Genomic DNA, 15,387 nt, shown 5'->3' with positions numbered 1-15,387 from the left:
AAGGGTTGGGGGACTCGAACTGACACTCCTCTGAGTATTTGGTCTGGTATGGTTTTGACTTTTGGAATCATGGTCATGTTTTATGTAAACAAAAAGTAAAATAAAAAACAAGGATGAGAAAGGAAACACTAAAATGGAATACAAACAAAACCAAATGTATTTAACTAAACAAATAACACAACCAAAACGAAGGGGAAAATAAAAAGAACTTTCCAATACAGTATTTTGACTATCTACCTTCAGTCTAAACTGAAAAAGAACTTTAAATAAATCCTGAGCTCTATCTAATCAGAGGTGTTTTCCCCACCACCACCGTGGTATGTGTTAGCAATTCTAAAACTACTTTAATACATTCTGAGATTGAGCAGGTAAGTAAATATATTCAGAATGTGGAAGCTAAAGTCAATTTCTAGTTTTGGATTGGAATTGAAAATATCAGTACAAACTCATGGTTTCCAATATAGAGATAGATAGATAGATAGATAGATAGATAGATAGATAGATAGATAGATAGATAGATAGATAGATGTGTGTTTATTTACATGTAGTATGTACATATATTTCCTAGCTCTGTCCACTGAGAGTCTAGATGCTATGACACAGCAGTAGCAGTGAGCACATCCAATGTCCAGTTTTAGTTTCGAAACATCATCCTCTGATAAAAGAAACCAGAAGTCCTTGGAGAAATAGCTGATTCTGGTGCTGCAACTAGGAGAGTATAAGATCAGCCTTGAACATTTTGTCGTGCCAAAAAGCAAGAAAGTGATTAAAGACTGATAGAGACATTTAAAAAAGACTTAAGAACTAACTTAAAGAAGCATATTTGGCACAATCTGAGTACCAGATAGAATGACAGCAAGAGATTAGAACACATTGACCTAGAAAAGAATCCATGAGCCCATAATGATACCCAAAAATAGAGATACAGGAGGAAAACCTCTTCCTTAGAGAAGATGCTATCTAATAGATACAGAAGGAATAGTAGAGTTAAGTGGGTCTGTGGGGGAGGGAGATCACTATTTTGCAACCTCAGTGTAATTGATTCAGGCAAGAATTATCAATGGAAACCAACACCATTAGGTGAAAAGTTCTTGGGAATCAGAATATTCAAGTAGTTTTAAGTTATTGCCCCACAAACTACTCGATTGCAAAGGGAAAATTTTATCTTTACAATGGGAGATGCAAGGAAACTACCTTTGCTTAAGAAAGTACCTTGATACACAAAGGAGAAGGAACAAGATGGAGAGGCCATCCTTTCGGGTGGCACTCGTTGCTAACCCTGACCACACTGAAGAGTCACACAGGAGCCTTTCAGAAGTAGCAGTGTACAGCCACACCCCCAGAGATTTTGAATTAATTGCTTTCGGTGAGCTAGGAGTTGGTATTTCTTAAAAGCTCCCCTGGTGATTTTAATGGGCAGCCAGGGAGCCAACCGCAGGTCTTTAATCCTTGGGTAACACAGAAAGAGTGCACATTCTGGGCAGAGTCAAATCCAAGGCATCAGGGGCGAGACCCAGGAACTGGAGCTGGCCTCAGCCCTGGAAGAACTCCCAACCCTAGGGAGGGCTTCCCAGCTGCATAACCACGTCCCCGTTAGAACACTACAAACTTTGGGTTTGACAGCTTGAGAGGTGTGGGCCTTAGGGAGATTCAAGGAAAGAATGGATGAAAAGATTTAAGGAGTGTGGAACATAAAATAAATGAGGCAAAAGTCAAAAGTTAGATCTATTTATCCTGGAGAAGTAGAGTTATTAATAGTAGATGAAGAGTTACTAGAAGTTAATTTTCCAACCATCTGTAAGTATATACATCTATCCTGTATGAAGAAAAATCTAATATACAAAAATCCAAATGTGATGAAATAGACACAGGAGAGGGTAATTATTTGCACCTGTACTATATACCCAACACACACACACACACACAGACGAGTTATAGGCAGATATTTACATGGTGTGTAACATGTACTGAATGCCATTCTGAGCTCTGTGTAGAGCTGGGCATATATTCTCTCCCGTAGCCTGGAGAGAAATAGATACAAATGAAATAGATGTAAATATTAGTCTCGTTTTAGGATAAGGACTCTGAGGCACGCAGGGATGAAGTAACTTGACTTTGTTACTGTATGGATCTGGAATTTAAATCCAAGCAGACTGGTTGTAGAGTCCATGGTCTTAACCACTTCTTTGTACTATACGTATGTGTGTACATATGTAGATATGTGTATGTCTGTGTGTATACATATACGTGCTACATATGTTGTGTGTGAGTATAGGTGTAACCATCCACCTATCTCGGTAAACACACATGTTCATACTAGATAGGTAGATATGTACTGCTACGTGAGCGTACACACACACACGCACATATAGATACGCCTATCAATGTGTAGATAAGGCTTTAAAGAACAGGTACGCATTTTGCTTTACAAACAGATGCACAGTTTACTTTAAATAACAAGCATGCTTTCTTAAATATTGGGACGCACAAAATAAGTAAGCAAGAATTTTAAAGAGAATAACACTTCTGTTATCACGTGATGACCCACGACAAATGCTCTGCAGTGAAAGTTTTTTGAGAGGGATTAAAGGGAAGTCATAAGTAGTTCAAAGGAAAGCTTTGTGCATTTGTTTTGGGTTATTTTAGCATGTGATGGATAAATTCAGTGAAAAATGCGTTCTTTTAGGATTTTCCCACTGAACAAGAAACACTGAACAAAAGGCTGGCTTTTAAAGATTATGGTTCTGCAATTCAGTGACTCAAGGTCTCATTGTTCTCTAATTGGCTAATTGGACATAGGGGAGTGGTCAGGGGGCGCATGCCTGGTCCTGTCTACTCATTAACAGGACCATTAAAAAGCCTGTGTGAATTTCGTTTTGTTTCCTTTTGCCTGTTGCTTTTTTAATGAATGAGATAAGGTGCTTAAAGAAGGGCCCACTAAAGTAGTTGAAATATCATTTTCAAAATTTTCTCTACAATTTTCTTGGAAATAAGGCCTGCGCTTATTGCAACGGTCTATTAAATTATGAATATATACCTGGTAATATAAACGAAAGTACTCTATTTCCTATCGATTTACTTAAGAAAAAAATTTAGAAAGTTTGGAATGAAACTCTTTATTTTTTATATTTATAATTTGATAATTATAATGCGACCTTAAGTGAAAGATTAATCCAAAACAAACTCACAATGTAATTGTTCAGTTAATTTAATGAAGTAGTACCGAGTTTAAAGAATGTGTAATAATAATGAACAAACCTAAATTGAGGAGGAGAAGTGAAAGTCTCAGAAGCTTGTGAATGACGAATAAGTAGGAAGGGTGATACCAGTTACATTGGCCTTTGTTTTCATTGTACTAACGTTGTAGATAGTTAATGAAATATTTGAGTAGCAAAGATAAGCGACAAAGATGCTTTATAAAATACTGCCGATGAGATTCTTGTAAAAGGGCAGCCGCTCAACTTGGTTGATGTCTATTAAAGACCATATTAGCCTATTTTTGAAAAACAAAAGCCCTACAGAGTCATTCTTCCTCCAGGCTCATATTCCCCTTTGTGTAGTAGGATGTGTGTTATGAATGTACATGAACTTTTTAGACTTAGTTAAGAAGTGTTTCATGGAGCATCAGTAAGAATGCCGGTCCTCCTTGTTAGCTGGATGTCCTGGGAGCTGTGTCTGCCACCTCTCCTCCCATGCCCCAGCCAGTCTCCCCTGCCATTAGGGCATCTGGGGGACAGGGCACATTGCTCCCCTGCAGTTTGCACCCTGCCTATTCTCAGCTAAGTTTTCTGCTCTAAACCCTTCCTTGTTTCCTAACTCTGGTGATTGGGGCTACAATTCTAGGACCCCTAGAATTTTATACTTCTGGACAAAAATCTAAGGCAAGTGCAGTTTCACTGCACATCCCACGCCCGCTCCTCCTGTCACTGCCCAGATCTTCTCATAGGAGGCAACCTTCCAAGCAGGAGGTACCATTAGATCCTATCAGCCCCAGAAGAAAAAAAGGCAGCCAGCAATAGGAGGGATGGACCGGCAAACTTCTCAAAGACACAGGACTTGCCTTATTCTTCTTCACATTTCCAGAGCTGCCAACAGTGCCTCACAGTCACAGGTGTTCAATAAATATCCGTTGTACTGAACTTGGACTTCTCTTCCCCCTCCCAACTTCGTCCTCAAGAGCAGTGGCCCCATTCTGGGTTTCTTAGGAAGCTACCATAAGAAATATTTTACTTATAATGCTTAGCATGTGATTTGTTCCAGATTAACAAAATTTCCAAAATTTAGATGTCTTAACTTAAATGTTTTTAGAAGTAAGATATGATACATAATTGGGGATATGAGCTATGATAAGAAACAAATGAGTTTTAAACTATACATATTAGTCAAAAACTGGCAGTTACCAAAATGCCCTTCAGTAGTTGAATGGATACACGAATTGTGGTATATTCACGCAAATGGAGCACTATACAGCAACAAGAATAAACAGTCTACAACAACACACACAAATATGCGTGAATCTCACAAGTCTATTCAGGGAAGGAAGCCAGATTGTGAGTACAGTGTATGAGTTCATTTATATGGAGTACAAAACAGGCTAAATTAACCTATGCTATTAGAAGTCATGATAGTGATTATCCCAGAGGCAGAGGGTCTCGATTGGGCGTAAGTTGGTCCCCAGGGGATGTGTGGCAATGTCTGGAGAGATATTTTTAATTGTCACATTGGGGACCAGGGTTGCTACTGGCAGCTAGTGGGTACAGGCCAGGGACGCTGCTAAACATCCTACAATGCCCAGGACAGTCCCTCACTGAAAAGAATTGTCCAGCCCCAAATATCCAGAGTGTTGGGGTTGAGAAGCTCTGTTTTAGAGGAGCAGTGACTGAAAGTGGGCACGAGAAGGCTTCTGGGACCTAGTAATACTCTGTTTCTTACCTGCATGCTGATTGCACACGTGTGTTCAATTGGAAAATTCATCAAGCTATATACATATGGCATGTATGCTTTTCTATATGTATATTATCTATCAACAAAAAGTTTTAAAAATGTTAAAAAACAAAGCTTTAGAAAACCTTTATTTAATAAAATTGAAGGATATATTAAGTAGCGATCAGCTTATATTGACCAAAATCATCTAGACTCAGTCGAAAACTGAAAAAAAAACATTTTATAGAAAACTCCAAATGTTTAACGATGAAACACAATGTAAATATTTCACTCATCAAATCTTGTACTGAATATCATGATTTAGGGTGCACTTTAAAATGGCAATGACAACTTCAAAAAAAGAATCAGGCACTAATGAAAAATGCATGAATGTTTTCTTTACCAGAAAATCTTCGTTGACCTGTAGATAGGAATCTGGCCAAGTCACATAGAATCAGAATTTGTTATGTCAACATCGGCAGAAACCGGGGAAGAAAATAGCTACTAAAAAACTGCCTCAGCGCCATCCACAGCCTCTTGCTGGGAACTTTCTCTTCAGCCTACACAGCTGCAGCTGTGTAGTTGCTCTGTGGTTGTCGGTTTGCAAACTGGTGCCTTAAACAGAGAGTAAAGAGAGACCAAAGAAAGAGGCAGCCCACTCTAGATCGGTAGGTGGTAGGTTTAACAGGTAAGGGAACTTACATACAAGGCTTGTCTGGATGGCCATAAGATGAGTAAATCTCTGCACCCAGCTGCCAGAATCTTAAAAGTTCATATGGAGGCCTTAACTGGGGTCAGCCACGTATTCAGTCTAGACGGTCTCAACAATGCCTTACCCTCTCAGGGCTGTATCCTTGAAATGGCTCCCACTGTGGGAATGACGGGCAGAATGTACATTCCAAAGACAGGGGAGCAAGTGAGGAGATTCCAGTTGCCAGGGTCCAGCTCGAGGGTCAACTGGTGGTCATGTCCTCTTACTGCCCTCCTCCAAAAGTGTTTAGGTCCTTTGGCCCTTGCAATCTACAAGGTTTTCACAGCATGAATTTTCCTTGACAGAGTTGTTTGAATGGAAAAGTCTATTGTGGCCATCCCGTCATGTCTCACATTTCTATGTTGGGTGTGTGGAGGGCATATAACCTGCTTTTTAGTTCACAGGCCTCCCCAATCAAGGGAAGCCTCATGTGACAAGAGGTAGGTCTCAAAAACATGCACTCCAATCCGGATGGAAGGAGGTCTTGGGAGGAGCTAAGTATATTTTGCATGGAGAAGGGACATGAATCATTGTGGCCTGAAGACGGACTGTGAAAGATAATTTACCAAAACGGCCATAATTATTTCCTTCCCTATATATTGACCTCCATGCAATGTGACTTTGCAGCTCTTTCCATGTGGACATGGAGTCTATTCCATCTGCTTTAAATATGGATTGCACTTGAGACTTGTTTTGACTAACAGAATGTGGGGAAAGTGAGGCCATTCCAGTTCAAATTCTGGTCTTCAAGAGGCGTTGCATGCTCCTACTCACTTCCTTGGAGCCATGCCCCTGCTGTGTGAATAAGCTTGGACCAGTCTGCTGGATAATTAGAGACCACAAGGAGTAGAGAGAGACAAGCCAACCCAGGTGAGGCCATCCTACACCAGCCAGGCCCAGCTAATCCAGCGACTGCCCATGGATGGAGGAAGTGAGTCCAGCCAAGACCAGAAAAACCACTCAGCTGAACCCAACTCAGACTGGCAGCCCACAAAACCATGAACTAAATAATTTGGAGTGATTTCTAATGCAGCACACACCTTTGTTGTCAGAAAGATGACTGTAAGCAGCTCTGGCATTTATTCTACTCCTGTCAAGCCCAGATTTATTAATAGCTCCTTTTTCTTAACAGTTGAGTGATAGTCCCTGAACTGAGTGTCAGTGACAGGGCTCAAGTAACTGAGCTCAGTCACTGTGGCCAGGGGTTGGATGCTCGGTGGCCATACCTGGGTCCTTCCTAGAAGATGTGGTAATAGTACGGACTGAGAAAGTGACAATTCCCAAAAGACAAAAAGTAATAGATGTCCAATGCATGGTATGCTCTGTATTTCATTGCCTTTAATGTAAGAATTGAGCTGCTGTGAAGTTTCCCCCTGGGTCGTCATTCATTGCTTTGTAGATTCTGTCATCACCATAAATACAGGAGAAACTCATCCATTCATTATTCTACTTACATGATTTGAAGCATGGAAGATCACTAGGGGAAAATAAGTCCATTTAGAACAAATTTTGTATTTTGGATGCTTTAGTGTTTGGATTTCTGGGTAACTTATTTTCTACCATATTTTATCCTTGAAGCATACTAGAGCTCTTTTCTCCTAAAAATGAAGAAAGAATGTGTTTGGCTAATTTTATGCTTTGACATGTTATGGGGTGACATATATTATAGCGCATACTCCTGTTTTTATGGAAAGTAGACGGATACTAACCAAAAAGTGAAAATAAAGATGTTGTTGATGCTTGAATACAATGGACAAGAAATACTATTTCCTTTTAATCTTATTTAACAAGTTCTGTCTTTTAGTCTTTTGATTTTTCTCTGGCTGACTTGTGTATGTGCTTGACTTGAATTCACTTACCCTTCAAAACCATGAAGACTAAGAGGTGGACGTGGTGTATGAGTAGGAAATGTGGTGGAAAGAATTGACAGTGCTTAATAATCTTTCAGCAGATGAAGATTGTGTGGGTTCCTTCTGTTAAAACATTGGCTTTGTGATGGGTAACTCAATAAATCATCCTCATGAGTAAACCACTCAGGAATCAAGAAATGAATTATAACACATCCACAGGATGGAATAATCTGCAGCTGTTAAAATAGTGACATGGCAAAGTGTACGTGATATTTGGCCAAGTGAAAAATATTTCTAGAAGTGCAGTCTATCATCATTTTATATATATATATAAAACAAAATACAAAATATTACCGGTGGGGTCTCCAAAGACAGATAATTTCAGTGCATTTTTCCCTTTAATGTTTCATTACATTTTACAGGCTCCCAGTGGTGGAATGTGTTACTTTTGTAATTATAAAATATAAATATAAAAATGCAAAATGTATGAATTAACTACTGTAGTACCACATAAAAAGTCATGCTGACAAAATATTTGCAACCAGAAGAAACTGCTTCCCTAGCTCTCAAGATGTGTCCCTCTTGTTTACCTTTTGAAATCATTATTATAGTTTGATGGGGATATTTTTTTTTGAGGGCTGCCAGATCTAAGGTATACTAGTTACTGAGATCTACAGAGGACACCCTATTATATCAGACCCTGTTCTAAGAATTGTACCTGCTTTAACTCATGTACTACTCACAACATCGTACGAGGTGGTTACCCACTGTTTTCATTTCTCAAATGAGAAAAATGATGCATGGAGTTGTTAAATTAAGGTGCATTAAAGTCAGACTCCAGGGTTCTTGCTCTTCACAACTATTCTATAACGCTCTCTTGTCTTGTGAGAGAGAGTACATTCCACGTGTCACTCAGCTGACAAGGAAGGATTTCTCAGGGAGGAAAGCGGATCTGTGAGTGCAAAGCTCAGGTCACCACTAGATAGCCTTGACCTCCCTCTCTTTGTCTATTCATGGAGGAATTCACCTTGAGCTTTGAGGACGGCATCTATCATGCAGAAGCTGAAGCACAGGAAGACCACTAAGATAAACTGTTTGTCAGATGACCTCTGACTTACAACCCATTTCTTTAAGTGAGGCTGTCACGCGGGGCGGCCTGCGGGGTCTCTGCTCCCACTCCCCAATAAGAACGCAGGATGTGGCTAGGCCAAAAAGGAACACCCACGGAGCCATAGGTAGGGGAGTCATACCACCACAGTCTCACTGGAGGCTGGGTTCACACAACGTGCGACTTGCTGTCCACTTTCTGCCAACCAACCGATGACTCTCCTCGACTCCACTCCCAAGCGCAGCTGCAGCAGTTATGTTAATGGCCAATGGCTCAATGGTTACAGCTGACGGCCAACTAGCCACAGCTGACGGCCATCTACTACCCGAACCAGCAGCCCTCTGCATGAGGCTGAGAGCCTGGAAACTGCTCTCTGGGGCTCTGTCCCCAGAGAGGCCATTCTAAATCGTTGAGCTACAGCTAACCTGCTTCCTGAAAGAGCCCAGGAACATCAGCTGAGCCAGCCCAATTCCAACAATCACCCAATCAACCCACAGAATGATGAGCTAATAAATGCTTACTGTTTTAAATTGCAAAGTTTTGAGGTGGTTTATTACACATCAAAACCTAACTGATACAGGGCTCTTAGCATGGTAAGGCTTTGGAGTCTTTGTCTTGATGACCTCACCCTACTTTGGCTCTTAATGCTGTGACCGAACCTCTGAATTTCAGTCAAACCCCACCCACATCAGGTCCCTGGCCGTGGCAAACTACCTCATATCGCCTGCAACAGTATTGCCTCGTTCCTCCCAACAGTGGCCCCTGCAGGCTTGTTAGCTCTCAACTCGCTGTACCTTACAAATTCTTTCACAGGAAGTATATAGGGAGTACATAGAAGTATTCCTTCTATGCTGTATAAGAGCCCAGGAGGTATCAGGGTGCCAGCTCCTGTTCTTTCTTACCTTAAATCTGTCACAGTTCCATTCCTATTTGGCAACAGCTGCTCTGTGTTGCAAGATAGGAGTCATGTGAGGCTGTCTCCTTCCAGAGATCCAGATTGGCTGTAGAAATAAAGACCATGCAAATAAGAAAGCCACCATCATTTGTGTTTGGTAGAGTCAAAGCCAGGCAGGGTAGTAGGGAAGCTTTATAATCAAAGACATGAAATAGGCTTTAGGTATGTTCTGATTGGAGGTTGTTGGCATAGAAAATCTGGATGCAGGCTAACCAGAAGTGGGGTATCTTACACGATTGGTTTGGAAAGCGTAGTTGGCTTTCCATGTTTGGTCCTGAGTTAGAAACTGGGGCAAAATTTAGAAAAGCTGGCAATAATTAACCAAGTGCTAATTGCTCTGGGCCAATTGCTATAAAGGGTATGTTTTCACCTCCTGAACTGATTGCTGCAGAGGTTGTAAGTCTGCATTCTATTGTCATCTATGGGCTGGCCATTTTTCATTTGTATTATATAATCAGTATCTCATTTTCCCTTTGGGTCATCCTCTCACTTACGAGGCTGACCAATTCAGGGGAGGCCACATATCCAGATCTTCACTATTTGGGGATCGTTCGGTTGTTTCCATGATCAACTATCTTACAAAATCACCTTGAGCTTTTTGTTGTTGTATCATCATGGTGATTATCTGTCAAGAGAGCAGCTACGCAGTAAGATTTAAGATTCTTGATAGAATGCAAGAGATCAGCATCAGGACAACAGAAAAAAAGAGAATAATTAATAGTCCCTATAAGATGCTTCAGAACCAGGAACCCCAACTGCCCAACCCTGGCCAAGTAAACAAATCCCATGGGCCATAAGGATCAACCTTAAAAAGCCAAAAAGCTTTCTCCTGAAGACATTACATCGTCTGCTCTACTTTGCCTGTTTTATTAAGTACAGGCACAGACACCACCATGACCAGCCAGCGAAAAATCTAGAAAACGCAACTGTCCATTGCGAGTTGTGCCAATACAATGAATCTGTATTTCATCTAGGGTGGAGATGGGATCGCGGATACCTTCTGCCAAAGTTAATAATAAGTTTCTTAGAGTACTTTTTACTTGTAAGATTCCCACCACTGGGAACACTGCCCTGATTGTTCACATAAACAATTAGTCAGTGATTTCCCCCGTTGGAGTGTCTGAATAATCAAGAGTGGGCTCATTTGAGAATTTGCATCTGAGTTGAAATTTCCTAAGTTGGTGATTTCCAGAACAAGGGTCTCTGTGTACAGATAAGTCTTGGAATACTATTCCTAAAGTGCATGAGGTATTAGTCTGAGGCAAATCAGACCTGGCATCCAGGCTGCCAAAGAAGTAGCATCCAGTAGAAGGCACGTGGAGATCCGGGAGAAAAGGACTTGTTGACAATAGGAGATCAGAAGAAAGGCCTTACATTAGCCTAGTTACATATTTGGATCTGTGTCTTCCAGGTGGCAAGTAATTGGCCCATCACCCCATGTAGGTCATTGAATTCTAAGGTAGAACCGATTGTGATAATTGGTTCTTTTTCTGGGAGAGAAGGGCACTAGCAAATTCATATGTTGATTTATTTAAGGTCATTTGTCTAGGTAGATGCAAATGTCATTGGCTGCAATTCCTTATGATCTTGTTTGATAAGACTGGAATTGCCCAGTGGTTTTTATCATGACAATCTGATGATGGATGGCAATATACAGCAATCAGTAAGATTCAGGGCAGTGTCTACTGTTTGGGATAATGTAAGAATGGTGTTAGCCACAATGTGATTTATAGATGATGTAATACAGAATTGTACACCTGAAATCTATGTAACTTTACTAACAATTGTCACCCCAATAAACTTTAACTAAAAAAAAAAAAAAGAATGGTGTTAGAATGAGTATGTTCTGATCTAACAACAACAATGAAGAAGAAAGAAAAGAATAAAAGGGCCATTAGGGATGGACAATAACCAGAGGTCTTTAGAAAATGAGAAGACGAATGGCTATAAGCAAGCAGATGAATAACAAGAGTTAGTCGGGGTCTTAGCCCCGTGTCTTAGGCAGCAGCTGTTCACCATCCTAAATCATCTGTATATTCCAAAGATCTTGGGTCAGCTGTCTACTTCCAAAGACTGGCTACTACTAGAGCATCTCTGAGAATCTTAAATTTGGGGTCCCTTATTGGAGTAGCCTGCTAAGTATGTGGAATTCTGAATTACTTTAGTTGTGAAACATAAACCCAAGGATTAACTGTTGTGAACGGTACCTGAAAAGATTCCTTCCAATGAAGTTCAAGAGTAGCTCTTCTCTGTCTCCTCCAATAGATGAAATCTCCTGGTTTAAGATCAGAAGGAGGCTGAGGCTGTTTAAGAAGATGTGATGGGAAGTCAGCCTTAACCTTCAGGATTGAGTACGTGAGTCCCTTGCGATATTTTGCCATCTTTGCATGTAGCAGGGTAGAATATCAGAGGTGAGACCCTAAATGCATGTGGGTCTTCCAGGTACCATATCATAGAGAGATAACTGATGTGTCCCTGAGGGACTAGACTGTATGGCCATAATCTCCCTTTGTTTCATATTTTCTCTGTGTGCATGACTGAATCACAGTCTAATCAAATTTTATTGAAAATGTTTTAGGTATGGCTTTCAGTGGACTTGGCCCTAACTTTGGGGGCTTTTTTCACCCTTCAGTTTATTCTAAAAAGAGGGACTCTGCAGATCCCTCTCTGTGTCAGTTCCATCAGTTTTTGCCATCAGGATTTGGCATCTGAGGTTTTGACATGTGTACCAGTTAATACTTATCGTTCAGGTAACCCAGGGGCATATATACCCCAAAGAAGTCTAAATTCTATGACTAGCAGCTGGCCTTTTCCAGAGTAGGGAAATTCTGAATAATAATTGTTAATTCAGTTTGGGTCCAAGGCCTACCTGATATCTGATTCTTGGGAGGGATGGATTTTTAGAAGCAACTAGCATTTGGGGGTCTTAGGAGAGTCGATAGGAAAAGGTAGGGGATCTGGACAAGGGAAAGAAGAGAGAGGAGTTGACAGGAAGGAGTGTGGAAGAAGGCGAAGAGGCAGAGCTAGATATCGGCAGGCTACGGGAGGACAAAGAGGGAGAACTTACTCGGGAAATGAGTCGTGTTTGTCATTGCCTAAGTTTGTCAGGTTGCTTATTTGCTTTGGCCAAAGAATCTTTTAGTGAAGCAATTTTTCAATTAGAATTTCATTTGGAGGCCTCTGCATACCAATAAAAGATGTTGTCCATTAAATATGAGAAATCTCTATCCCTATCTTTTCTAAGGCACCTCTCAAATAAACAACTTTGTTCAAGCCAAATGTTCCAAGGGTCCAAAAAATAGGGAAACCAGTAGCTCCTCCTTTTTTTTTTTTTTAACTTCCTATAAGCTTCCTCCACTTTGTATTTCTTTTTTTCCCCACCTTTAGATTTCTATCTTCCAGGCAGGATCCACTTTTCTGTCTCCGGGAGGCGTACGCCTCTTGGCTCTGCTTAAAGGTAGTGGTGGTCATGGTGTGGGGGGGGAGGGCATTGCTGGAAGGAGAATATCCTCAATGAATTGGTAATATGTATTGCAACCAGCATAGAGATTCTTCACCTCTCAAAGGAACCACCTGATTAAAAAAATGTTAGTGTGAACTTCCAGTGTGCACGAAAGCTTCTGAACGTCTTTGAACTGCAAATGTTGGTAGATAAGCATTTTCTCTGGCATCTTCATTCATTCAGTATTTGTCCAGCACTTCCTTTGTGCCAGGCTCTGTCCAAGGCACCTGGAGACACCAGTGAACAAAACAAAGATCTCTGCCCTCATGCAGCTTTCATTCTAGTGGGGAAGACAATCAGTAAGTAGTAGGCAGAATAGGACAGTTAATAGTGTGTTAAAGGGTGACAAGTGTTATGGAAGAAAGAAAATGCAGAGCGGAGTAGGGAGGATCAGGCTCTGAGGGAAAGAGGAAAGTAAATCTGTCACCTTTTCTTTGGTGATGCCTGACGTCACCATTTCACTAGCAACCTTATTGCTAAGCTTCAGTGAATAAGATCCTGCCAATTAAACCTTCCCTCAGGGTTTGAGGATTGTTATGAAAGAGATGTACACTCACACACAGGTCCCTGGCTAAATCTGTGGGTATGACGGCTAATTTTATTAATCCTCAGCACAGCTGCAGGCTGACTCAGCTGCCACACAGCTCAACTGGTTCCAGATTCAGAGAAGCATTGGATCTGACTTGGCTACAGAGGTTATTCACCATGTCTGGGCTTTATTGTAAAGACCTGATTTACAGTAAAAAACAAAACAAACAACAACAACAACAAAACTGTAAGAGAAAGTCACAAATGAAGACTCTGTAAGTCAATAACCATGTACAGAGTGCCAAAAAATGTATACACATTTTAAGAAAGGAAAACTGTATTAAAATTGTAATACTGTGGGGACAGAGCCAGGAGTGCAGTTTCCAGGCTCTGGCCCTCACGTGGAAAGGTGCTGGCTCAGGTAGTAATGGCCATCAGCTGTGATTGAATGGCCATCAGCTATGGCTAGTTGGCCATCAGATGTAACCAGTGAGCCATTGGTGAGCCCCAAAATGGGGGCTAGCAAGAAGATGGTGGCTGAGCTTAGCAAGAGCGGATTGCAGCTAGCAAGTGGGGTTGGTTGGCAGAGAGAAGTGGACGGCAGGTTGCAGATAGTGTGGCTCCTGCTTCCTGTGTCTCCAAGTCAGCCACCAGGGAGACTATAGTGGTATGACTCCCCTATCTATGACTCCATGGGTGTTCCTTTTTGGCCTCACCATGTCCTGCGTTCTTATGTGGGGTGCGGGACCAGAGACCCCGCATGACACCCAGCATGACAAATACTCAGTATATACCAATAACAAAAGATGAATGAATACAAGTCACATTTGACTTCTGCAATTACAAGAGGTGCTCAAAGTGGTTACTATCAGCGCCCAGACACTTCTGATTATGGCGAACTACTGCTTGAGCAATGTTGACCAAAGTATTCACTTGTATACATTTTTTGGCACCCTGGTATACTGTAAAATAATGTTGTTTTTATCAGTCTCTCTCAGCAGCAGCAGGATTCTTTCTTGGATGCCCTAGACAGTGAATGACAATATTCTGTTATTACTTCTACATTGTCCTTCCAAGATAGAATCAACTTTCCGAAAGAAAACAGCAAAGCTTTTTAAAAGCCATTATTTAGTAGGGAATGATAGCTGTATAATAAAATATTAATTGTTCTAAAAACTACCTCAGAGAAAAATACTGTATTTACTAGAAACAATAAATTATTTTCTCTGCATTTCTATTTTTATTTAGTCTAATATCTGTTTCACCAACTCCAGATACACATATGGTCACATGTCTTGTTTTTCTAATTAACCACTGCTGAAGAGCAGAAAATCCAGGATTTCCATGTTAAAGCCTCCCACCCACCTTGAGTTGTTCAAAAACCTGAGTGTTTACTGTGTCCAGTGGGGTCCATCCTGCTTCCTTATACAGCAAGCATAGTGGATGTGTGTCACGGTCCTTTGCCTCCTGCTCTCTCTTGGTGACGCTGTTGAGGACAGGTCCTTTGTAGACTAATTTGTATAAGCTTTTGTGTGAACATAAATTTTCATTTCTCTAGGATAAATACCCAAGGTGAAATTGCTGGGTTGTATGGTAGGTCTGATTTTAGTTTTAAAAGAAGTAGCCAAACTAATTTCCAGAGTGGTTGCACCATTTTACATTCCTGCCAGCAATGCGTAAGTGACAGTTTCTCTGTCCCCTCACCAGCATTTGGTGTTGTCACTGTTTTTTATCTTACCCATTTTTATAGGTATAGTGGTATCTCATTAT

The sequence above is a fragment of the Rhinolophus ferrumequinum genome, chromosome 17, assembly GCF_004115265.2.
Source record: "Rhinolophus ferrumequinum isolate MPI-CBG mRhiFer1 chromosome 17, mRhiFer1_v1.p, whole genome shotgun sequence".
Lineage (NCBI taxonomy): Eukaryota > Metazoa > Chordata > Mammalia > Chiroptera > Rhinolophidae > Rhinolophus > Rhinolophus ferrumequinum.
Note: the sequence above shows the minus strand (reverse complement) of the source record.